This window comes from Bubalus bubalis, chromosome 6 (genome assembly GCF_019923935.1).
Source record: "Bubalus bubalis isolate 160015118507 breed Murrah chromosome 6, NDDB_SH_1, whole genome shotgun sequence".
Lineage (NCBI taxonomy): Eukaryota > Metazoa > Chordata > Mammalia > Artiodactyla > Bovidae > Bubalus > Bubalus bubalis.
This window is the reverse complement of record NC_059162.1, coordinates 48,991,976-49,016,641: the sequence shown is the minus strand read 5'-3', so window position 1 is coordinate 49,016,641 and position 24,666 is coordinate 48,991,976. Positions and strand designations below refer to the sequence as shown.

The following is a 24,666-nucleotide window of genomic DNA, read 5'->3' as shown; positions in this document are numbered from 1 at the left end:
ACTGGACTAGGAGCCAGAACCTTCTATTTGAGAATAGACTGCTGCTGCTGCTGCTAAGTCGCTTCAGTCGTGTCCAACTCTGTGCAACCCCATAAACAGCAGCCCACTAGACTCCTCTGTCCCTGAGATTCTCCAGGCAAGAATACTGGAGTGGGTTGCCATTTCCTTCTCCAGTGCATGAAAGTGAAAAGTGAAAGGGAAGTCACCCAGTTGTGCCCGACTCTTAGCGACCCCATGGACTGCAGCCCACTAGGCTCCTCCATCCATGGGACTTTCCAGGCAAGAGTACTAGCACCTGTTTTATTTTTCTTCAACAACTTTTATTATATACTGATTTATTTGTCATCAGTCATCCATGGGAATATAAACACCTTTAACAAAGAGCTTGTCTTTTAAAATTTTTGTTTATTTTTAATTGAAGGATAATTACAATATTGTGTTGGTTTCTGCCATACATCAACATGGCTTAGCCATAGGTATACATATATCCCCTCTCTCTTGAGCCTCCTTCCCACCTCACACCCAATCCCACCCCTCTAGGTTGTCACAGAGTCTTCTTGACCACTGTATCCTTGAGGGTCTGCAACAGATCCTGGCCCACAGCAGGCACTCAAGAATCAGGACAAATTGTGGCGCAACAACCCCCAGCCCACCTGAGACATCTGCCATTCCACCCTGGTTCCCTTGCCTTTCTCTGTCCCCTTTGCCTTCCTCTCTGCTTCTCTGTGCATCTCTCTGTCTCTGCTCCAGTCACTCTCCTCTCTGCCTGTCTCCCTCCTCTTCCTCTTTTTGTAATCTCTTTCCTATTCTCTCCCTTCCTCTTGCTTCCCTCGGTTTCCTCCATGGGTCTTGGACCTAGCAGGTCCCTCTTATCCCTTCAGCCCTTACCTTCTGCTTGGATGTTTATTGAGGAGGATGCAGGGCCCAGAGAGAGCTCCAGATAAGAAGGACTGAGCCAATGACATCTGTGGATCTGTCAGATGGGTACAGCTCTAACTTTGGACACGCATTTGGTTGAGGGATCCTTGAAGGTAAAGATTCACTTGGAGTTGGTCAAGTCGGCATTTTGGAAACAATCAAGTAGATCTGAAGCCTTGTTCCAAGCAGGGAGATGAGAGTTGGGGAGGGAGAAAACCGGACCAGAGCCCTGCCTTCCAGAACTTCCTGGTCTCATTAGCCAAGGAGGTAAGGGGCATACAAGGTCTTCTAGGAAATAGTAGGGGAACAAAGATAGGCAGAAGGAGAGGTGCAGGCAGAGAGCTCTAGAAGGGATCAGTCATTGTTAACTTTGGGGCGAGCGGTCTGTGTGTGAACAGTAGCAGCCAGATAGAAGAGGAGATCCGGGCTCCAGCTGCAAAAGGGGAAAGCAGTTCACCTGTAACTGCAAGGCCACCAGGGCCACCAGGGCCATGCTTGGCTGGGGAGCCTCTCCTGTCAAACCCTGTCCTGGCTCCATCCCTGTCCCCACCAGGACCGAGGGAAGAGCCTGATTCAAAGCCTGCAGATCCCCCAGAGCACAGAACGAGCTGAAAATCTTGATGAGTAAAACCTGCAGCATCTCACCGCTTGCCCTGCTGCTCGGGAAGTCATTCACATTAGCATGCGAGGCTCTGGGACCTAAGTGGGAGGCAGGAACCAACTGAGGCTTGGAGAGAAATAAGATGGTTCATTTGTGCCCCTGAAGACGCCCCAGGCAGATGCTGATCTATCAGCATTTATACTGAATGCAATACAGAATTCCTTTTGTGACCGCTTTTATAAATAGAATTGGCCAGACTCTTTCTGGGAAATGCCTGGGTGATTCACGTGACCTTCGAAGATAGGTGCTTGTTGTTCTGTAACACTGGAGGGGCAGAGAAGGGAGAGGCTCTTTTCCTGAGCCCTGGCATTTAGAAGTGTGGTTTAGAGAAGAAAAAAAGGAGAGTGGCAGTAATGAGTAAAGTGAGTAAATGTTTCCCCAAGAGGATGATTCTTGGAGCAAAAAGGGATCCGAGAGCGGAAGGGGCTGGCAGAGAGGGGTGCATGGGTGTTTGCTGGAGCACCTCCCAAGTTTCTTCAGGAAGAATGCTCCTACTTCATGGTCCTGATGACTTCTGTCCCTTCTCCCCAACTCGGCACAGCATACCCACCTACATGGAGTTTCGTTCAGGTGTGTGTGGGGGTGGGGTGGGGGTGGGGGGGGGTGCGTGCTCAGCCATGTTGGAATCTGCAACCCCATGGACTGTAGCCCACCAGGCTCCTCTATCCATAGAATTCTCCAGGCAAGAACACGAGTAAGTTGCCATTTCCTCCTTCAGGGGATCTTCCCGACCCAAGGATCAAACCCACGTCTCCGGTGTCTTCTGCATTGGCAGGCAGATTCCTTACCACTGAGCCACCTTTGTTCAGGTAGTCATACTTAATTGAAGACTCGTTTGTTGAGTCATCTGTTCCTTATCACTGATGGTCTCGCTACTCATACATCACTACTGGTGCTGACTCATGGTTGTCTCCGAAGCTGCAGTCTTTGGACCTTGGGAAGATAATTTCATAACAGCACAGATGCTCCCTGGCCTGTGTGCTCTGAGGGTCACAATAGCATCTGAAACCAAAGCTCAACGCCCAGGCTTATGAATATTTAGGGCAAAGTCCCTGATTCCTTTTCTGGATCTTCCTTCCCCATTAATCAGGATATTTAGAAAATGTGTAAATAGCCATGCAAAAAAGATTAACTCGATTTACTTCTGTCTCTATAAACATACAGTATTTTCCAAGTTCCACATTTCAATATTAAGATATCTTCAGCTACTGAAATTTCAGCAGCAATAAGGCAACACAATGAGGGCAGGAGGCAGGGAAGAGAGAAGGAATCAATATTTCTAGTATTTCGTGACTCAGCACTGTGCCAGATGCCACACATTCTAACTTTGCACATGTTTTACCCCTCACAGCAACAGGGTATTCAGAAGTATGATTAACTTCAGATCACAGTTGAAGAAAGTGGGGCCCAGAAAATCGGAGTGCCACATGCCAGTTTCTTCTGCAGCTTCCTCACCTCTCTCAGACTTCCTTGAACTGAAGAGAGTTAGGGCTTTGTTCTGGATTAGGCTTTGGCTCAAGGGAGTGTTGTGACTGGTTTGATCTTCTTTCCAAACCACTAACATTTTCTCCACATCATCAATAAGGCGGTTTCGCTTTCTTACCATTCGTGTGTTCACTGGAGTAGCACTTTTAATTTCCTTCAAGAAGTTCTTCTTTTCATTCACAACTTGACTAAGAGTTTGAAGCAAGAAACTAGATTTTGGCCAGTCTTCCTTGGACATGCCTTCCTCACTAAGCTGAATCATACATTTCTAGCTTTTGATTTGAAGCGAGAGACAGGTAACTCTTTCACTTGAACACGTAGAGGCCAGTGTCGGGTTATTAATTGGCCTAAATTCAATGTTGTCATGTTTCAGGGAATAAGGGAGGCTTAAGGAGAGGGAAAGGGGGAATGGCTAATGGAGCAGTCAGAACACACACCACATTTATGGATTAAGTGCCCCATTTTACATGACCATCTTATACATTCACAGTAATAACATCAAAGACCACTGATCACAGGTCACCATAACAAATAAAGTAAAAATGAAAAAACTTGAAATATTGAGAAAATTACTAGAATGTAACACAGAGACACAAAATAAGCAAACGCTGTTGGAAAAATGGCATCCAGAGAATTCTCAATACAGGGTTGCCACAAATCTTAAATTTGTAAAAAACACAAAATCTATAAAGTGCAAAAAAGGAAACTGCAATAAAAGTTCTGCCTATAAAGCTTTTGTGGGAGAGAGAAGTAAAAACCTTTTCTACAATTAGTAGTTTATTAATCCCTGCTGCCCCCACCCCCCAACCCCTGCAATATGGTTATGGTTTCAGAGAAAAATAGGAGCTCAGGAAAAGAGCAAAAAAAAAAAAATCTGATGTGCATGGAATTAATGAAGAGAATAGCCTGAAGAAATAAGAATTTGAAAACCTTTGAATTTGGATGCTAGAATTTGTAGCAGGTTTCTTCACTCACCAAGAAGCCTTGTTAATCCATTCTTTAGGGATCAAAGGGATTCCATACATTCTTCTGAGGCAGTGGCCTGGTCCTACCTGCCTCAGCCCCACTTAAGGGAGAGCCTCCAAAGCCCACCCAGTTTGAACTGTGGAAGATAATAAAGCTGCTTTCTGGATCCACACACAGACCAGGCTTACCTCTTTCAAAGAGCAGGGAGGGATCCAATCAAAAGACAGTGTGGGTTTGCAGTTCAGTTCAGTTGCTCAGTCATGTTCGACTCTTTGTGACCCTATGGACTGCAGCATGCCAGGCCTCCCTGTCCATCACCAACTCCCAGAATTTACTCAAACTCATGCCCATTGAATCGGTGATGCCATCCAACCATCTCATCCTCTGTTGTCCCCTTCTTCTCCCAGCATCAGGGTCTTTTCAAATGAGTCAGTTCTTCACATCAGGTGGCCAAAGTATTGGAGTTTCAGCTTCAGCATCAGTCCTTCCAATGAATATTCAGGACTGATTTCCTTTAGGATTGACTGGTTTGATCTCCTTCCAGTCCAAGGGACTCTCAAGAGTCTTCTCCAACACCACAGTTCAAAAGCATCAATTGTTTGGTGCTCAGCTTTCTTTATAGTCCAACTCTCACATCCATACATGAGTAATGGAAAAACCATATCTTTGACTAAACGAAACTTTGTTGGCAAAATAATAGCTCTGCTTTTTAATATGCTGCCTAGGTTGATCACAGCTTTCCTTCCAAGGAGTGTCTTTTAATTTCATGGCTGCAGTCACCATCTGCAGTGATTTTTGAGTCCAAGAAAATAAATCTGTCATTGTTTCCATTGTTTCCCCATCTACTTGCCATGAAGTGATGGGACTGGATGCCATTATCTTCAGTTTTAGAATGTTGAGTTTTAAGCCAACTTTTTCACTCTCCTCTTTCACTTTCACCAAGAGGCTCTTTGCTTTCTGCCATAAGGGTGGTGTCGTCTGTATATCTGAGATTATTGATATTTTTCCCAGCAATGTTGATTCCAGCTTGTGCTTCATCCAGCCCAGTGTTTTTCATGATGTACTCTGCATATAAGTTAAATAAGCAGGGTGACAATATACAGTTTGACATACTCCTTTCCTGATTTGGAACCAGTCTGTTGTTCCGTGTCCAGTTCTAACTGTTGCTTCCTGACCTGCATACAGATTTTTCAGGAGGCAGGTCAGGAGGTCTAGTATTCCCATCTCTTTATGAATTTTCCACAGTTTATTGTGATCCACACAGTCAAAGGCTTTGGCATAGTCAATAAAGCAGAAATAGATGTTTTTCTGGAACTCTTTTGCTTTCTTGATGATCCAACGGATGTTGGCAATTTGACCTCTGGCTCCTCTGTCTTTTCTAAATCCTGCTTGAAGATCTGGAAGTTCACGGTTCACATACTATTGAAGCCTGGCTTGGAGAATTTTGAGCATTACTTTACTAGCGTGTGAGATGAGTGCAATTGTGCGGTAGTTTGGGCATCCTTTGGCACTGCCTTTCTTTGGGATTGGAATGAGAACTGATCTTTTCCAGTCCTGTGGCCACGCTGCGTTTTCCAAATTTGCTGGCATATTGAGTGGAGCACTTTCACAGCATCATCTTTTAGGATTTGAAATAGCTCAACTGGAATTCCATCACCTCCACTAGCTTTGTTCATAGTGATGCTTCCTAAGGCTCAGTTGACTTCGAATTCCAGGATGTCTGGCTCTAGGTGAGTGATCACACTGTCGTGATTATCTGGGTCATGAAGGTCTTCTTTGTACAGTTCTTCTGTGTATTCTTGCCACCTCTTCTTCTTAAGACTTGATTTTAACTTTAAAAAAAGGAATCTGCTGGCAGTTGTATTTCCTGTTAGAAAGACCTGTGGAATGGTGAGTGAAAGGGTTCTGGAGAATGAATGACAAGCATGTGAGTAGCTTCTTAGGAACGAAGGTGGGGGTGTGATGGCTATAGGTGGTGCGTGTGGTAAACAAAGAGCTCTTGGCTGGAGCTTCCGTTCACTGAGCCCTCCCCTCCTTTGGGGCCTCTCAGGTCTCCTCGCTTAAGAAAGTATTATTATCTTTGGCCCATGCTAAGAAAATGATAAGAGCCTATTAACAGCAGCTACAGCAATTACTGTAGGGAAGGAAAAACATTCCCTTCTTCCAGTCTATGTTCTTCTACTGGTCTAATAATTAAATTGCCGTGAGACACATAGAAAGACAAACAAAAGTTTAATAATATGTCTATGTCCTGTATACTTGGGAGAGACCCAGGAAAACCAAGTAGTTCCTTGAAATGGTAGAAACCCTCATCCAAAATACCATTCTCAGCTGAAGATAAAAGAAGATGCTGGAGGAGAGGGGAGTTATGAGAGGATATCAGGGAAAGCACAGTAATAAGAGTAAGGTATCATGCAGATCTAAGTCCTTGCCTTCTCCACAGATAAGAGTTTCAAGAAATTGAGTCATCTCCCTCTGCAAGGGAGACACCCCTACAAGTCGAGATTCCCTTATATAGGTAAGTGTCTCTTACAAGGTGTAAATTCTTGATTTTCAGAGCTTCTTCTATGTCTTCTGTTTTTAAAAAAATAAACAGACAATACCAAAGGGGAAAGAGAGAAGGGATAAATTAGGAGTTTGGGATTAACATATACATGCTACTATATATAAAATAGATTACCAACAAGGCCCTACTGTATCGCACAGTAAACTATATTCAGTATTTTGTAATAACTTATAAGGGGAAAGAATCTGAAAAAGAATATATAGAGAGACCTGAATCACTGCTGTACAGCTGAAACTAATACATTATAAATCAATTGTATTTTAATTTAAAAAAAGGGAAAAAATCAAAATATAAAATAACCAGCCTAAAATAATCTTTGTGCTAAAGAGACCTATTTTGGGGTGGCAAATTCTGCTTCCCCACATTACCAATTACTTAATACCTACCAAGTGCTAGGCACTGTCTGGAAACTTAACAGGTAATATCTATTTTTTAACAGCAATCCAGTCCTAGAAGCAGTCCAACAAGCTGTACATAGATTAATATTATCTCTCATTTTCCTAACAACTAAAATTGCTTTGATTTTCCTTGTTTCACAGATGAGGAAACAGAGAGGTTGTTGTGTGTGCAGGGCCACACAGCCTGCTGCAGATGGAGCTGGCACTTGGGCCCAACCTCCTTGAGGGCAAGGGTCTTGACATGCTCACCTTTTGTATCCCTCACAACCCAGCCCCTCAGTCCATTGTTTGCAGGAGGTTCTCAGCAAATACTAATTCGTTAAATTATTTAAATCAGTATTTGCCTACACACCCAGAGACAATACCTTGGGATGTGATTTGTGTGTACATCCTGGTGGTGGCAAAAAGGGAATGCGGACTTGGTCTCTGAAGAGCCCTGGGCCCCAGCGCCCACCCGCCCTACTGGCCAGCAGCCGGTCGCCTCCCTCTGACCACACTCTTCCACACTCAGAGAATGCCACGATTTGGAGCCAGAACTGGCCTCACAGACTGGCCCAACCCGCTTCATTTTATAGATGGTCCCATCTATAAATCGAGATCAAAACCTGTACCAAGTTTCATGAATTCACCACTTGTTCTTTCCTGCAGGAAATCGTCTTACACAACAGGAGATCAAAGTAGATCAATATACTCTTGAGCACATGCATGAAAGGACCTGTATGTAGGTCAGGGGTCCCCGACCTCTGGGATCTAATGCCTGATGATCTGAAGTGGAGCTGATGTAAAAATAATAGAAATAAAGTGCACACAAATGCAATACACTTGAATCATCCTGAAACCATCCCTCTGCCCTGGTCCCTGGAAAAATTGTCTTCTATGAAGTCCATTTCTGGTGCCAAAAATGTTGGGGACCACTGCATAGGAGATGAGCAGTGAAAATCAGCCTCTGTTTTCAAGGGGGTCTAGTTTGGTTGTAGAAAAATACAACAGTCAGCGATATTAAATACTTTCCAGGGGCCACATCCAGTGGGGACTGTGTTCCCTCTGAATGTATCATTTGTAATATTTAAAGCCATCAGAAGTGTTTCCCAGCAAACTTTTAATTCCTAAGCAGAGTAGACTGGGAAAATATTCCTGTCCAGCCTTCCTTCCACCTCCACTTTTACTCGGATGCTTTTTTTCCTTCTAAAAGTACAAGAGTGCTACCTGTGTGAGCTGGCCAGGTCACTCTGCAATCAGAGAATCCGGGGGCTGGCTGGGTCCCAGCAACATCACGCCCAGATATGCATGCCTTCCTCATTTTTCCGCCTTTCTTGGGAAGTAGAGGTGAGCTTGCCTGGCATGACTCAGGCCAAGGAAGTGAAAAGCCCAGACATGGTGGTTCACCAATTCCTCCCAAGCTTACTAACCCAGCAGTGTCTGCAGACACTGAGATCTCAAGGCAGTAACTGGGAGTGTCTGGGGACCAGTTGTCTAAGACCTGAAGGTGACAAATCCTACCTGATGATCTGGTCTTCACTGCAAAGTGCCAATGGCATTTTTTTCTTCTTTTTCCTTCTTTAACTTTTTAGGGAATTTTTCAGCAGGGTTATAGAAAATGGACTCCTCGATACTCTTCCCAAGCTCAGATTCAAATCAGGATTTTTCCACACCCTCCCAGTTCCCTGCGTGATAATAAATTATGCATAATAAATAAATGCTATGACCAAATATTATTATATCATGGATCAGTGTTCAGAGTGGGCCTTGTAGAAACAGCACATAAAAGAGCCCTGGACATCCTGGTTGCCATTCTGGGCACACGGCAATATTCAGTTTAGGCCTTGGCCTTCTGCCCTGGAGGGAGGCTGGGCTCTAAGTTTCCCTGTTGTGAAGATGATCCCAGAGTCCTCACACAAGGGCCCTACATCCACTCATGAACCTGCATGCAGACTGCTCCTGTAATGGAGATGAATGAGATGTTGGGATGCCTCAACTATTGTTCATTGGTGGCTTCCGTTGGACAGAAAGTCCAAGAGCCATTCTCTCTCAAGTGGGTGTCTCTGGAAAGCTGCTTCCAAACTTCCCTGGAGTGAGGGAACTCCACTGAGTTTAATGTTTACTGAGAACCTACTTGTACCAAGCCTGTGCCAGGCACCTTAGGAAAAGGATAACTGTGCCACGGTTTCTGTTATTGGTGGCCTCAGATGACATGCAGCCCGCAGAGGTCATTATTGACCCAAAGACACAATAACCCAAACCCACTGCTCGAAAAAAGTCTTCACCCGGGTCTGCTCTTGGATTTGGGCTTGATGAGGTCCTAAAGGAGACACTTTTTCTCTGATGTTCCCTCTTTCTAACACTTTCTACCCATTGTGGATTTAAATGGGCTCATGATGAAGGGGATAAAATTCCAAGTGCATGGACCAGACAGGGTGCTGTGTAGACAGATGCTCCGTTCCCACTGGGGACCTCTAGGAGACGGTCTAGACCTGTCCTGGTGTTGACTCCCCCTAGCCTGGGTGAGGAAGCTGAAGGACCCGTCGGTCAATTCCCTCTGCCACTCACTGGTGGAGACTTACCAGCCCCTGGTAAGTCTGCCCCACCTGTAGGCCAGAGCTCCCACAGACAGAGAGATCCAGAGTTGCAGAATGTGCAGGGGTACGGAAAGGGGAGTGGGAGTGGAGCTGGACAAGGCCTCATAGCTTCTGTCTGCCTTGTCCCCTGCAGCCCCAGCTGAGCAGGGGTGTGCACACTCAGAGGAAAGCCAGCAGGATGCGTGGGAATGGTGAAATGGATACCCAGCCCCCAGGAGAGGAATGTAACCCCAGGGGTGTGGGCCTCTGTCTCCACCAGGCAGTAGGGGGGTGGGAGCCAGGGGAATGGAGGTGTTGTTTCATACAGCTCTCCCTGGAGAGCAGTTTCCTTCTGAAAACACACAAGGGCTCAGGGAAACAGGTTTGAATTAACCTTACACATGGAGCCTTCACAGCCTGAGGATGGGCTCAGCGTGTCCCCTGTACAATTTCCACAGCATCTTCCCATGTAAGGGGCAGGCCCTGGGGAGAAATGTCTTGTGATTCTTGTTTTCCATCCTCACATAAATGTTCTCTGAGATCAGGATCTGACCTCAGGCTTTCTTGAACCTGCTCCATATTCCAAGTATCAAGGAGGGGCCGGGGTTCACACCTACCTGGCAGGTGGAAGTTTCTGTGACCTAGAAATGGGTCTGTGTGAGGCCCGTTTGGCTCTAATGAGCCAGCCTTCTGGGAACGTCATGAGCCTTTCTGCTTGTCCCACGCCACCAGGCTCCATGGGGCCTAGGAAACCCCTGAGACTGCAATGGGGCTGAGACTTGGCCCAGCTTCACATTGGAAGTGATGCTGCCTGGATTCTGGGTGCCAAGGCACTTGTTAGTATTTCTGAGCTGTTCATTAGCACTGGGGGAGATCAGCCCAAACTCTGGTGGGAAGGAAGGGCTGGGGAAGGAGTCTGCCTTCACCCTGAGTGTGTGTTCGTCTAAACATTTGGCCTGCGGTCAGCCGCCCTCCAGTTGGTGGAGTCTATGATGCTGCTCAGCATGACCTGGGGCTGCTGGGTCACAGTAGCCTAGGGTAGAAGTGGCCTTAGGACGAGCAGGCAGCCATCGCCTCCCCACTTCTCCCAGGTTCTGAATGCAGCAAAGAGAACTTCCCAGTGTAAACCCCCTTCATCCCACACTAGAACAGACTGAAGCTCCCTGAGGTGTACCGTCAGCCCCCTCTTTTCAACAGCATCATAGCTGAACTGTCTAATCAGGAGACAGTGGAGGGCAGGAAAGGGTACATATCCCTTCCTGACCTAGCACTCACTCTGCGTTGGGCTCCCCTCCTGAGCAGGCAGAGCCCAGGGACTTTTCTGAGGTGAGTCTCCTCGAGCTTGGAGATAGGGAGTGGGTACTTCCAGCCTGGCCTGTGGAGCCCATGGTGCTCCTCCTCACTGGTCTTTTGCAGGTCAACGAAGGGTCATTCTCCAAAGATCCTGCCTGAGAAGAAAGCAGTTAAGCTAGACCCCAAGTCCTGTATCAGATCAAGGGGTCCACACTCGCCTCAACGGAGCCAGTTTCTTCCTCCTCTGTGGGGAGCTCAGGCCTCTCAGCCTGCTTGGACTGCCTGCCAGCAGTTGGCTTTTAAGGGGTTGAGAACCTTCTGGAGAACCTGTTCCAAGGAGAGAGCCAGGGAGAGTGAGCCACACCTGGAACACAGCTTCAGGTGTTGGAGATCGGGTGTGGTTCCTACTTCAGCCCAGTGGAATCTAACCTCAGCCTGGCCCCTTGGATGTATTATCTGGGTCACAGGAAGAGGAAGGGCATTATTATTTTAATTCCAGTTTTGTTTCACTCACTTAGTGGCTTTGGGCAAGCTACCTAAGCCCCCCTGTGCTGGGCTCCTTGGCTGTCCACTGGTGATATGTAGTTCCTGGCTCAGAGGTTGCTATGAAGTCAAATGAGTGAAGGCTTTCATACTGCTTAGAACACCGTACATGTCAAGTGTTTGTCAAAGTGAGGAAACCCAAGGGCACAAGAGCACTACTTGGGGACCCTTAAGCTTGGGGCGCATGGAGGGGAAAGGACCACGTCCTTTCCACAGACCACCTGAGGCTCCAGCTTAGCAGAGAGCAGGGCATAGCACAGTGACTGCTGCGCCCAGGGATCTCCACAGGCAGGCGGGGGTTGTCTCGGGATGCAGAGGCCTCTGGGACTGGGCGGTGGGTGCCGGGAGAGAGCGTTGTACGGGAGGATAAGAGGCAGGTACAAGTGGATTCACATTACCATTAATGTGGCTTCACCTACACTCACAGTGCTGACTGGTAAGGCACCGGTATAAGCCCCAGCAGGGCTCCTCCCAGAGTCAAAGTCAGTTTCTTAGCAGCTGGAAGTGTGGAGAAGGTAAGGGCTGTGTCCTGGGAGGTGCCTAGAGCTCAAAGGTCTGGTTTCTCCCCACCAGCTGTTCTTTCATATTTAGAAAAACTCTCCAGTTCTTTCCCATTTCTACTTTGATAGGGCTGGGTTTTTTCATCTCATTACACCCAAAACCTAAAGACTTTGCTCACAGAGAACTTTGTTTCAAGTCCTCTGTCTTAGTATTAGGGTGGTTGTTAAAATTAACCCAGGCTTCTAGAAAAGGCATCACCAAAAGATGGGAGTTTTTGAAAAGCTGCTGGTTTGGAAAGTTGAATGGGAAAGGGAGGTCCACACTATACTTGACAACATGAGCCTTGGGAACCTCCTTCTAAGGAAGGGCCAGACCGCTCACTCAAGGCTTCATAAGAGGCTTCAGAACTGGCCCTGCCAGCTCCGCCAACCTCTCTGGGCTCTCCTGTACATCGTAAGTGGAAAACCAGGGGAAGGAGGGAGAGGACAAGTTTTCACCAGGGTAGTGTTCATGGGAAAATGTTACTTCCTCCCCAAAGCTACATGGAAAGTTGGATGTGCTGGAAGACTGAGGGGGCCATCGGAGTGAAGCAGAATGTCGTGAGACTGAGGAATTTCTTGAGGGGGCCAGCACATGTCCCTGGAGTGTGGAGACCAAAAACTGAAGGTTTCTGCAGGCAGAGGCCTGCAGGCTCAGCTTGGGTAGAGGTGGGAGGGGCCTGTCTGGTAGCTGCTTGGCCATGAGCCAATAGGCCAAGTGAGCACAGTAAAGGCACAGAACAATGTTAGCCAAAAGGAAATACAGCTGCTCCAAGGGGGAACTCAGTCCACAGATGTGGCTGGAATAGGCCAGAGAAAATCTTACCCCCACCCATGCTGAGATCAGAGCACCAGCCAAAATATCCAGTATCATGTGGACCGTGACTAAGCCAAGATGAGACTAGCAACATTTTCCCAGCACAGACAGGTGACCTGTCATTTTAGATTGCCCTGATTCCCTGTTCCTCCTCTTCCCTGTACCCCTCTAGCTTATAGCAACTTGACCCTGAAAGGGATGGTGAAGAAAGAGAGGACGTACCACACACCAAACTACTTCAAGTCCTGAGCTGAAGCCTGACTTCCCCATCGAGACAGGAAAGGGGAGATTTAAACTCATCTGAGGTTGGAGTTTTGACCCAGACTGTGTTAGCTACTGAGTGTGATCAGTGGGTTATGGAACCTCCATCAATACAGGATGGGTAGAGATGGGGACTGGAGAAAAGAACACCTTCTGAGACTCGCTCTCCACTTAGTTGAGATTCCTCGCTGTTTTTGCAGCCAGGAATTCTAGGAACTTTAAGAATATATTTTCTTCTTGAAACACAAGATCTGGAGAAACCTAGAAAATGAAGCAAGAGTGATCTCCTTGTTTGAAGCAGAGATCTGAAAACTCTGAAGCATTCATCAATGCTTAGAGAGCTGTTTCTTGAAGATTTGTAACTACACAGTGTATTAGTTTCCTCTGGCTGCTGCAACTAATTACCACAGTCTTGATGCTAGCCTAGGGTGATCCATGTCAGACCTCTTACCTACAGAACTTCAGGATGATAAAGCTGTGCTGTGTCAACCTCTATGCACGCATGCTAAGTCATTTCAGTTGTGTCTGACTCTCTGTGACCCTATGGACCATAGCCCACCAGGCTCCTCTGTCCATGGGATTCTTATGGCAACCCACTCCAGTATTCTTGCCTGGAGAATCCCATGGACAGAGGAGACTGGCAGGTTGCAGTCCATAGGGTCACAGAGAGTTGGACACAACTGAAATGACTTAGCATGCATGCATAGAGGCTGATACAGCACAACTTTATCATCTTACAGTTCTGTAAGTAAGAGGTCAGACACGGGTCACCCTGGGCTAGAATCAAGGTTTCGGCAGGGATACACTGAGCACTCACATTTCACCACTTCAACTTCCTCTTGCCCCCTCTTCCCCCACATTTGAGGACCTAGTTACCATATTGGGCTCACTTGAATAATCTGGGATTCTTCCAATCTTAAAGTTGTTTGGCTCAGTTCAATTCAGTTCAGTTTAGTTGCTCAGTCATATCCGACTCTTTGCGACCCCATGGACTGCAGCATGCCAGGCCTCCTGGCCCATCATCGACTCCCAGAGTTTATTCCAACTCATGTCCATTGAGTCCGTGATGCCACCCAACCATCTCATCCTCTGTTGTCCCCTTCTCCTCCCGCCTTCAATCTTTCCCAGAATCAAGGTCTTTTAAATGAGTCAGCTCTTCACATCAGGTGGCCAAAGTATTGGAGTTTCAGCTTCAGCATCAGTCCTTCCAATGAATATTCAGGACTGATTTCCTTTAGGATGAACTGGTTGGATCTCCTTGCTGTCCAAGGGACTCTCAAGAGTCTTCTCCAAAACCACAATTCAAAAACAACAATTCTTTGGTGCTCAGCTTTCTTTATAGTCCAACTCTCACATCCATACAGGACTACTGGAAAAGCCATAGCTTTGGCTAGATGGACCTTTGTTGGCAAAGTAATGTCTCTGCTTTTTGATATGCTGTCTATGTTGGTCATAACTTTTCTTCCAAGGAGAAACAGTCTTTAACTTCATGGCTGCAGTCACCATCTGCAGGGATTTTGGAGCCCCCCAAAATAAAATCTGTCACTGTTTCCACTGTTTCCCTATCTATTTGCCATGAAGTGATGGGACCGGATGCCATGATCTTAGTTTTCTGAATGTTGAGTTTTAAACCAACTTTTTCACTCTCCTCTTTCACTTTCATCAAGAGGCTCTTTAGTTCTTCACTTTCTGTCATAAGGGTGGTATCATCTGCATATCTGAGATTATTGATATTTCTCCTGGCAATCTTGGTTCCAGCTTATGCTTCATCTAGTCCAGCATTTCTCATGATGTACTCTGCATATAAGTTAAATAAGCAGGGTGACAATATACAGCCTTGACGTACTCCTTTTCCTATTTGGAACCCGTCTGTTGTTCCATGTCCAGTTCTAACTGTTGCTTCCTGACCTGCATACAGATTTCTCAAGAGGCAGGTCAGGTGGTCTGGTATTCCCATCTCTTTCAGAATTTTCCACAGTTTGTTGCAGTTCACACAGTCAAAGGCTTTGGCATAGTCAATAAAGCAGAAGTAGATGTTTTTCTGGGACTCTCACTTTTTTGATGGTCCAACGGATGTTGGCAATTTGATCTCTGGTTCCTCTGCCTTTTCTAAGTCCAGCTTGAACATCTGGAAGTTCACTGTTCACATACTGATGAAGTCTGGCTTGGAGAATTTTGAACATTAGTTCACTAGCGTGTGAGATCAGTGCAATTGTGTGGTAGTTTGAGCATTCTTTGGCATTGCCTTTCTTTGGGATTGGAATGAAAACTGACCTTTTCCAGTCCTGTGGCCACTGCTGAGTTTTCCAAATTTGCTGGTATATTGAGTGGAGCACTTTCACAGCATCATCTTTTAGTATTTGAAATAGCTCAACTGGAATTCCATCACCTCCATTAACTTTATTTGTAGTGATGCTTCCTAAGGCCCAGCAGCTTAAATTTTATCTGTAATCTTGATTCTCCTTTGCCATGCAACCTACCAGAGTCACAAGTTCTGGGGATCAAGACATAAACAACAATGGAGGGGGCCATTATTCCCCTCCCCCATGCAGCTTACACATTACTGAATTCAATTTAAACAAAAATGTATGTGATCCTTACAATATGCAAGCCAAGATTCAGTCACATTCCATCACCTGCCTCACAGGGGTTCTGGGAACTAGAGAGGCAGTAGACAGAGATGGTTGGACTTTCATCAAGTCTGAAGGGTCACCCCAAAGTTGCTCCATCCCACTGAGACCCCAAGCAGGGGAAACAGCAGGATCACAGGCCCTGCATGCACCCTGGAACTAAGAGGCTCGGAGCCTCTTACTACATTCACTGCTCTATTGACGTTGGGGCTTACCCTTTCCACTGATAAGTGTCTTCTGTTGCAAGGATCTGGATTGCCAAATCCCAGCCAGCTTTGATCAGTTTGAGGTGCTGCAAGAGGCTGCTGACTTAGAGAAGAAGGAAGGTGGTGAAAGGCGATGTCACTGGTACTCCTGAGTGTTGGGACTTGCCTTTCTCCTAGGGTGGAACATTCTGGCTAAAGGCTGCATCTGCACAGGTGCTGCAGCCTATGTTGGAGAAAGAGTTGGAGCCAGCTCCTCCTGATCTCCAGGAAGGATCACGGGTGGAAGGCTCTCCAGAGTCTGGGACTGTTAACTGAGCTTGCTGGGAGGGGCAAGTGTGTGGAATTGCAACTTTCTGTATGTTTCAACACTGGCCTCTCTTCCCCTCCCTTCCCAGCTCAGGCTGCCCTAGGTGTTCTTGTCTGACTTCCAAATACAGAAGAAGGAATCCATCCCTCAAATTAGGACCAGGTTGCCAGGCCTTATAGGTGTCCTGGGCTGGGGAGGTGTGATGGGCAGGCTTCTGTGAAGCTTCACATTGATCAGTCAGTCATGTACTCTGGGGTCAGGAGGGTGGTCTTCTCTCCCTTACTAATGGGTCCAGCAGCTTCTGGTCCAGCACAGCCCCTGGATGTCAGAACATTCCCCCTACTGCTCTCCCCCTGTCCTGTCACTGGGCACTTGGAGGACACGAGCCCAGCTTCAGACCACCCTCATTGATGCAGTGTGGCTGCTGAGCCATCCATTACCGATCTTTGTCCCCCTGGAGCAATGCCCACCACCCCCAGCTTCGTTACACAAAAGCTCTTTCTTATCTTACGCAATAAGTCTTAACAGCTTGTTAGAAAGAACAGGATGGTCTGTTAAGCCCTTAAGAACATAAGTACTTATTTACTTAATTACCCTCCTGAAGAGTAAGATGGGCCTGGTGGGTCCTTCCTTAGAAATACAAAACCCCTGAACCGGACCCGCCCTCCCCTGGAGCATTCATTCAAAATGAGGTCACCTTCCCCAAAAAACATCCAAAAGTTTTCCTCCTGAAGCACAGAAATCTACTCTCTAATCACATTTTCTGCAATGAGCTCTATTACTACTATCATCATGGAAAAAATAATCACGTGTATTTGTGAATGCCTAAACAGCAAGGCCGAACGGACAGCAGCCAAATGCAAACCAGTTTCTCTTGTTTGGATGTGGAACCACAGCCTCACACGGCAATTTTATCACAGTTATTTTAGGGATACATGACCCCAGAAACAGTTCTGCACTAAGACAGAAGGCCTGGTGGCTGACCTGCTGTTTCACTCACTTGACCTTGAGCCTCAGTTCGTTTTTCTCCAGGGAGAACAGCGTGATACTACCTGCCTGCCTGCTAGGGGCTCAGCGAGCCCCTGGTGAGGGCAGTGGCGCACGCATGTTGGGGTCTGCACAGTGCCCGGCATCATGTGCTGGCATCAGTGGCCCTGGGGAGAAGTGATGGAGCAACCCTGCGGTTTCGGTGATCCTATCAGGCTAGGGTAGTGGAGAGAGTCCTGCCCAGAGTTCCGGCCACTCCCAGGGACGCCCCCACAGAGAACAGGACAGTCGCCACAATGGCAAGGATGAGTCAGGGAGAAGCAGGGGCTGGGAGGGGTTGCTGAGGGGGAGGCCTGGCTTGCTGTGACTTCCTTTCTGGCCCCAGTGAGAGAATTGCCCAACCTGGCAGTCAGGCAGGCAGGACCCGCTGCAGGGGCCCCTCTCCACCAGAGGAGTCATTTAGGGTAGCAGTCCTCAACCTTGTTGGCACCAGCAACTGGTTTCGACGAAGACAATTTTTCCATGGACGGTAGTGGTGGTGGTGATGGGGGGTTTAGGATGGTTCAAGCACATTATATTCATTGTGCACTTTATTCTGTTATTATTACATCAGCTCCATCTTAGATCAGCAGGCATCTAAGGTCCTTGAAGTTGGGGACCCCCTGATTGAGGAAACATTAAAAGGGCTCTTAGGCTCTCAGTCTATCCCACGGGCCCAGGGTCACAAGCCTGCTGACACCCACAGAGGCTGTCACACACCTGCATCCTGATTTCCCCTTTAATCCTACCCCTCCTTGAAGATGGAATGTGTGCACCTTTTTATCCCTTTATTTAGCAAGAATTGTGGGCACCTGGGCTGCGTGTGGCTGACTTCTGGGGAACTACTTTCATTATGTTTTACCGTGTGATGTCATAAGCTGGGGCTGAAGCTATGAGCAGAAATCATTTTTGCCCACGTGGCTTGCTGCAGCAACAGCACCGCTTCCCCATCCCACAAAACACTGGCTCAGGAGGATTAACCTTGCAAATCACTCTGCTCACCTCAGGAACTGCTGCCTCAAAACCATTAAATGAACTCATGACTGTCCAACTTTTTAGTAAGTAACACCCAACAAGACTTTTGGAAACTCTTACCTCAAAATCCTTGCCTTTACCATCAGAACCATCGCCTTTCCATGTTGGCCAGTCTTCTCTATATTGGATTCCTTAGTTCTAAGCATGCTCCTGCAAGAAAGGCTTAACATTTAACTAAATCTCCAACCCACCAAACCTCTCACCTGTGAGATGCCACTGAGACCTGTTTCAAGTTTGTGATAAGCAGGCAACTCAGTTTTGCCTTTTCAAAAGGCAGTGTGGTGTTGTATTTTTGGAGAGCCAGAGTTTAAAGGATATGCTAAGAAATAGCATCTGTTTTTTGAGCCCACTAGGATCATTGTGGCTCAATGTAAAAGAATCCTCCTGCAATGCAGAAGACCCAGGTTCGATCCCTGAGTCTGGATGACACCCCCTGGAGAAAAGAATGGCAACCCACTCCAGTATTCTTGCCTGGAAAATTCCAAGGACAGATGAACCTGGCAGGCTATAGCCTATGGGGTTACAGAGAGTCAGACACGGCTGAGCAAATGAGCACAGAACAGGATCTTTGCCTTCACCGGAAAGGCTAATTTTTCTTTATATCTTCTTTTCTCTTCATCTTTACCTAATTCATGGAATTTTGTGTATTCCCGTACACCATCTCCTGTGTGCGGAAGGAGGAAGGTGTTCTAGCTGATGCTGTCAGCGTCCCATCTGTATCCTCTGGAGCACAGGTCCCGTCAAACACCGATTGCCAGAATCTGCATGCGTGCCTGAGGGTTCTCCCATCGTCCAATTTAGATCTGGGGAAGGCTGAATAGTCCTTGCTTCCTTCAGTAGCCAGGGATGCTAGGATGTAAGATACATGCAGCGTGAATGCTCAGCCAGGGACTCTGGAATTAATGCATAAATATCCCAGCTCCTTGGCTCTTGGATGAAATCCTTTTTCAGGAGAGTGTTTTACGCCTTGTCTCAGAGTTTCCCCTCTGGATTAAGCTTCTGTGGCTTACTGTGGTAGCTGATTTCTTGGCTTCCTTTCCTTCCCTGGATCCCTTTCCACTTCTCTACCAGTGTTACTGTACTTCCCAAATAAACAATTTTCACTTGAATCTTTGTCTCATGATCTTCCTCTGGTAGAATCCAAACTAAAATGGATATCAATAAACAAAAAGGAATAGAAACAAAACATTTTACACATTACAATATTCAAATAAATGTTTATTACATTAGAGACAACATTGCAAAGTATATTCTCAGTGCTTAGCCCAGAGCTGAGCCCATAGTACGCATTCAACAGAGGCGTGGAGAGAAAGAAAAAGAGCCTAGTCAAGGATAGGTTAGATGATTACCGGGTGGGACTATTGCAGAGGTGGTTGAAGAATCATTAACTAAGTAGACAAGACAACCTCTGAGGATCCATGCAGATTTAGTTCTGTGGGTGTGACTTGCCACCGTAGTTGTGGGGAGCCTCCTGGGTGCTAAGAATGGTGGTTAGCCGGGGCTCTGTTAGTGTCTCATTTTCCTATTGAATTTCTTCAACTCTACAAAATTTTATTGAGATATAATGTATATTTGTAATATATATGTAATAGTCACCCCTTTACAGTGTAAAGTTCAGTGCTTTATAGTATACTCACAGAGTTGAATAACTCTGTGGTACAACTATTACCACTATTCCTTCCCAGAATCTTTCATTACCACTCCCCTCAAAAAACTTGTGCGCATCACTAGTCATGCCCATTCTTCACTTCTCCTAGTCCCTGGCAAACACTATTCTCTTTCCTATTTCTATGGATTGGCAGAATGTACAGCATAAGTGAAATCATATAACATGTGGTCTTTTCTGAGTGTGTTCTTTCATGTGACATGTTTTCATGGTTTATCTATGTTGTAGCAGGAATCAGTACTTCACCCTTTTATTGCCAAATAATATTCCATTGCATGGATATACCATATTTTGTTTATCCATTTATCAGATAATTGAAATTTTGGCAATTTTTACTTTCTGGCTATAATACTGAACATTCATATATAAGAGTTTGTGTGCAAAAATGTTTTCCTATTTATACACACTAGGAGAGGAATTGCTGGGTCATATGGCAGCTCTATGTTGATCTTTCTGAGGAACTGCTAAACTACTTTTCAAAGAACTGCACTATTTTCCATTTGCACAATCAATGAAGGAAGGTTCACGTTTTCCTCATCCTATTTTGGGTTTTTTTTTTTTTAATTTTTAAATTTTATTTTATTTTTAAACTTTACATAATTGTATTAGTTTTGCCAAATATCAAAATGAATCCGTCCTAGTGTGTATGAGGTGGCATCTTATTACAGTTTTGATTTATAGTTTCCTAATGACAAATGACGTCGCGCATCTTTTTATGTGCTTATCTTATTGAACATTTGTCTATCTTCTTAGGAGAATTGCCTATTTAAATTATTGGCCTATTTTTTTGGCTGTGTAGCACAGCTTGTGGGATCTTAGTTCCGTGACCAGGGATTGAACCTTGGTCCCGGCAGTCAGAGCACTGAGTCCTAACCATGGACTGCCAGGGAATTCCTCCTTGGCTTATTTTTAAATTGTGGTTTTATATATTCTGTATAGCAGACCCTTATCAGATATATGATTTGCAAATACTTTCTCTCTTTTTGTGGCTTGTCTTTTTACTTTCTTTATAGTGCCCTCTGAAGCATAAACATTTTCAATTTTTATGAAGTCCAACTTATCTGTTTTTTGCCTTTGGTTGCTTATGCCTTAGGTGTCACATATCAGAAACAATCACTCAATCCAAGATGGTGAAAATTTACACCTATCTTTTCTTCTAAGAGTTTAATAATGGTAGTTCTTATATTTAGGTCTTTGGTCATTTTGAGTTAATTTTTGTACATCATGTGAGCTAGGAGTCCAACTTCATTGTTTTGTATGTGTAAATGCATTTATCCCAGCACCATTGGTTAATATTATCTTTCCCATATTGAATTGCCTTGGCATCTTCTCAAAATTGACTAGCTGTAAATTTAAGAGTTTGCTTCCATAGTCTCAATTCCATTCCACGGGTCTATATGTCTACCCTTATTCTCATGCTATACTGTCCTGATTATTGTGGCTTTGCAGTTTTGAAATCAGGAAGTATAAGTCTTCTAAGTTTGTTCTTTTTAAGGATTGTTTTGACTATTCTGGGTCTCTTGCACTTCCATATGGGTTTTAGTATTAGTTTGTCAAATGCCAAAAAGAAAAAAGCCATGTGGGATGTTGATGGGGATCTTGTTGCATGTGTGAATTACTTTGGGGAGAGTGGTCATCTTAAGAATATTAACCCAGTCCACAAACACAGAATGTCTTTCCATGTATTTAGATCTTCAGTTTTAACAAGGTTTTAAAATTTTCATCTTGCACTTCTTTTGCTAATATGTTTCTACATATTGTATTCTTTTTGATGCTATTGTAAATAGAATTGCTTTTTCTTTCTAAAATTTATTTATCTTTAATTGAAGGATAATTACTTTACAGTAATTGCTTTGCTTTATAGAATACAATGTTGTGTCATTTTCTGCTGTACATATAATTGTTTCTTAACTTCATTTTTCATTTTTTCATTGTTAGTGTATGAAATGGAATTTTTATGATCCCACAAAATTTTGAGGTCTGTGTTTTTCCTTTCAAAATTAAGAATCATTATTTTCAATAAATATTTTCTGCATCCTATGACATGAGAACCTTTTGATGCCTGCCACAGAGCACTCAAATCATGCTGCCATTTTTGAGAGAAAATAGGAAAAAATCTGGTTTGGGGAAGTGAAGTGTGTATGACTTACTTAGCATAAATAAAGCGTGTTTATAGAGGGTCATGAACTATAAAAAATGAGAAGTCTTTGAGCATAGAACATAGATCTGAGGGTGCTACAAATGAGTTACAAAATGAAATATTAAGATCCAAGAGCTGGTGGTATAATAAGGGTAATAGAAATGCAGGTTAAAAATAACAACATATAAAAATCCTCCCAGAGAAAATGGGTATATGCATTCTAATATCAACTTTGGACACTGGCTATGAAATTCAGAGCTTGAAGGGATAGTCCAGAATCATCCAGAATTGTCTAGAGCATCCAGAATCATTCAGTCTGATCCCCTGAATTTACAGGTGAGAAAACCGGGCCTAGAAGGTGAAGAAGTGCTACAAGGGAGGAAAAAACCAAGGGCTTGGAAACAAAGGACCCAAGTCATCACTACTAGGAAACCTTAGGAGAGGCTACTTAGTCTCTGTCAACTTCAGTTCTTCATCTATAAAAAAGAAAAAGATGCCTACGTTTCAGGGAGGTTTTAAGCAATCAGTTATTCTCTGAGTCACAGCTTTTCCCAGGACCATGGCATTGTGCTTGGTGCTGAGGATAAAGTGGAGAAAAGAGACACAGCCTTGACCACTAGATGAGCAGATTTAGGGTGAAGATTAAATGAGATAACAGGGCACAAGGCTAAGCACTGTGGTTCTCTGTCTCAAGTTCCAGTTAAATTTCTCAAGGGCCGAGGGTTTAGTGCATTCATTTCTGAGTCCTGAGTACTGAGCACGGAGGCTGACGCACTGAAGGTACTTCAGTTTGTTGTACTAAATATATTTTCTTCTTATCCCAAGGCAAAGGAGAACTTTAGACACAAAAGGGAAGAATGGCTTCTGCCAGGCAAGAAAGCGGAGCATTTCAGGAGGAAGTGACGACCAGCATGGAGCTTAGCGTGAGACAGGTCCTGGGCCAAAAGAAAGGGCAAATATTCTCCATTGAGCCAGGGATTATTTTATTTTTAAAGAAAAGTTTTCTCTTGATAAGTTAAAATGAAATTTAAAAAGGAAAAAACCTCTCTGTCTCTTTGCCCTTCTACTGACATCCACATACATGTCTTTTCTCACCAAATAAATCAGTTATTCTTAGACAAAAAAGCTATGTTTTAAAATAAAAGTAAATGCAATTTATGTCAACATGACTCTGAGTAAAAAGTAAAAGCTTCTCTGTGCATACCATCACAAGTTTGAGCACATCCAAGCTGGGATGGTAAGAATGATGGGTGGGTGCTTCATTGCTAAGTGGTGCCCGACTCCTGGATGAGGGCAATATAAATACAGGGAGGAGGGAATAAAGTTAGGCTCTGGATCAGGAATTCAGGCCCCTGGGCATCACCGTGGATTTCTGCATGGGGAGGATCCCTCATTCTTCCTGCTGGGTCCACAACAGCTTGAAGATGCAGCCTGCTGGCACTGGTGGGGGTGGGGTAAGCAGGAACCAAGATGGACCGCTCATTCCCTTGAGCCTCGTGTTAGGTGTTAGAGCCAGCCAGCTCCCTGATCTTCCCTTGCCTCACTAAATCGGCCCTCTCCAGACCTTATGAACAGAAGCAAATGAGTTGGTGTTAAAAACAATGCTCAGGTGGAAAGCTAGAGGGCTGGATTTGAGGTCCCATTCTGCTTCTCACTGGGGGGATGATCTTGATGGGGGCACTCCAACTCTGAATTTCAGTTCAATCATTTGTAAAATGAGAGGTTGGATCCAGATCAGGCATGGTAAATACCCAAGAGGTGGCCCTTTGCTACATCTCATCCATGGCAGACATTGCCAATCAATCACTCACTGCTTCCCTTCCCACCCAGCTGCCTGAGATGCCGTCACAGATATGCTACCTGGAGCCACAGCAAGCACTGGAACAAGCAGGATACAACCTACTTTCCATTCTTCACCAGACAGTTGGGTAAAGCCTTTTTACCCTGATATTATGTGATTCTAAATCACTTGCCCAGACTTCCTGCTAAACTTGTCATGAGGCAGAAACGGATGATTCCCTGAAGTCAAGAAGCAGTCCATGGCGGCTTTCCACAAATTCAAGTGCTGTAAGTACTAATACTTATGTGAGTCCTCTCAACAAAGCTATCACATAGTCAGGGCTTTTAAGTTGCTGAAGAAAGGGAATCCCTGGCTGAGCTTGGTCCAAGACGGTCCCTGGGGGTGGAGATTGAGTAGTAGGGCAGGCGGGGAGAAGGAATTATGAGTTGTTTTCTTTTTTTTTTTTCTGAAATATAAACCTCTATTTCTGTGCCAGGATTAATTCCATTCCATGCAAGAATGGCTAGGGCAGTGTTGCTAGGAAATTAGCAGCTGTTTGTCTGGATGACTTTGGACAGGAATGTGTCATTCGTGCAATGCAAACAGGGAAGGGCTTTGAAGTGCGTGAAGCCAGTCTCCATCCATTGCTATTTAAGGAAACACAGTATGGGGCATTTTAGACAGAACTAAGGTGGGAGAATCTTTCCCAAAGTGATCTAATTGCTAGGGTTGAGTATCCTGGAGCATGGCTCCAGGGTCTCCTTCCATCTGCCTGTCTGCTTCCCTCACAACTGCTGCCTGGCTTTTGACCCTGCGCCTGTCCGCCTGGCGCCTGGGACCAGTCGAATGACCACTGAGCTGGAAGATGACGCCT

At 45.3% G+C, this 24,666-nt stretch overlaps 2 long non-coding RNA genes across 3 annotated transcripts in view; both read left to right on the top strand.

Annotated features, from left to right (window-relative positions):
• Positions 1 to 24,666, top strand: part of LOC123334049 — an 80,001-nt gene that overhangs the window by 50,817 nt on the left and 4,518 nt on the right. For both annotated transcript variants that reach the window (XR_006551797.1, XR_006551800.1), the window contains exon 4: positions 23,843 to 24,079. This is a non-coding gene — a long non-coding RNA (uncharacterized LOC123334049). The remainder of the gene's footprint in view (positions 1 to 23,842; positions 24,080 to 24,666) is intronic.
• LOC123334050 lies at positions 202 to 13,620 on the top strand. The gene is made up of 3 exons (XR_006551801.1): positions 202 to 2,149; positions 6,474 to 6,548; positions 7,643 to 13,620. It is a non-coding gene; the product is annotated as an uncharacterized LOC123334050 (long non-coding RNA).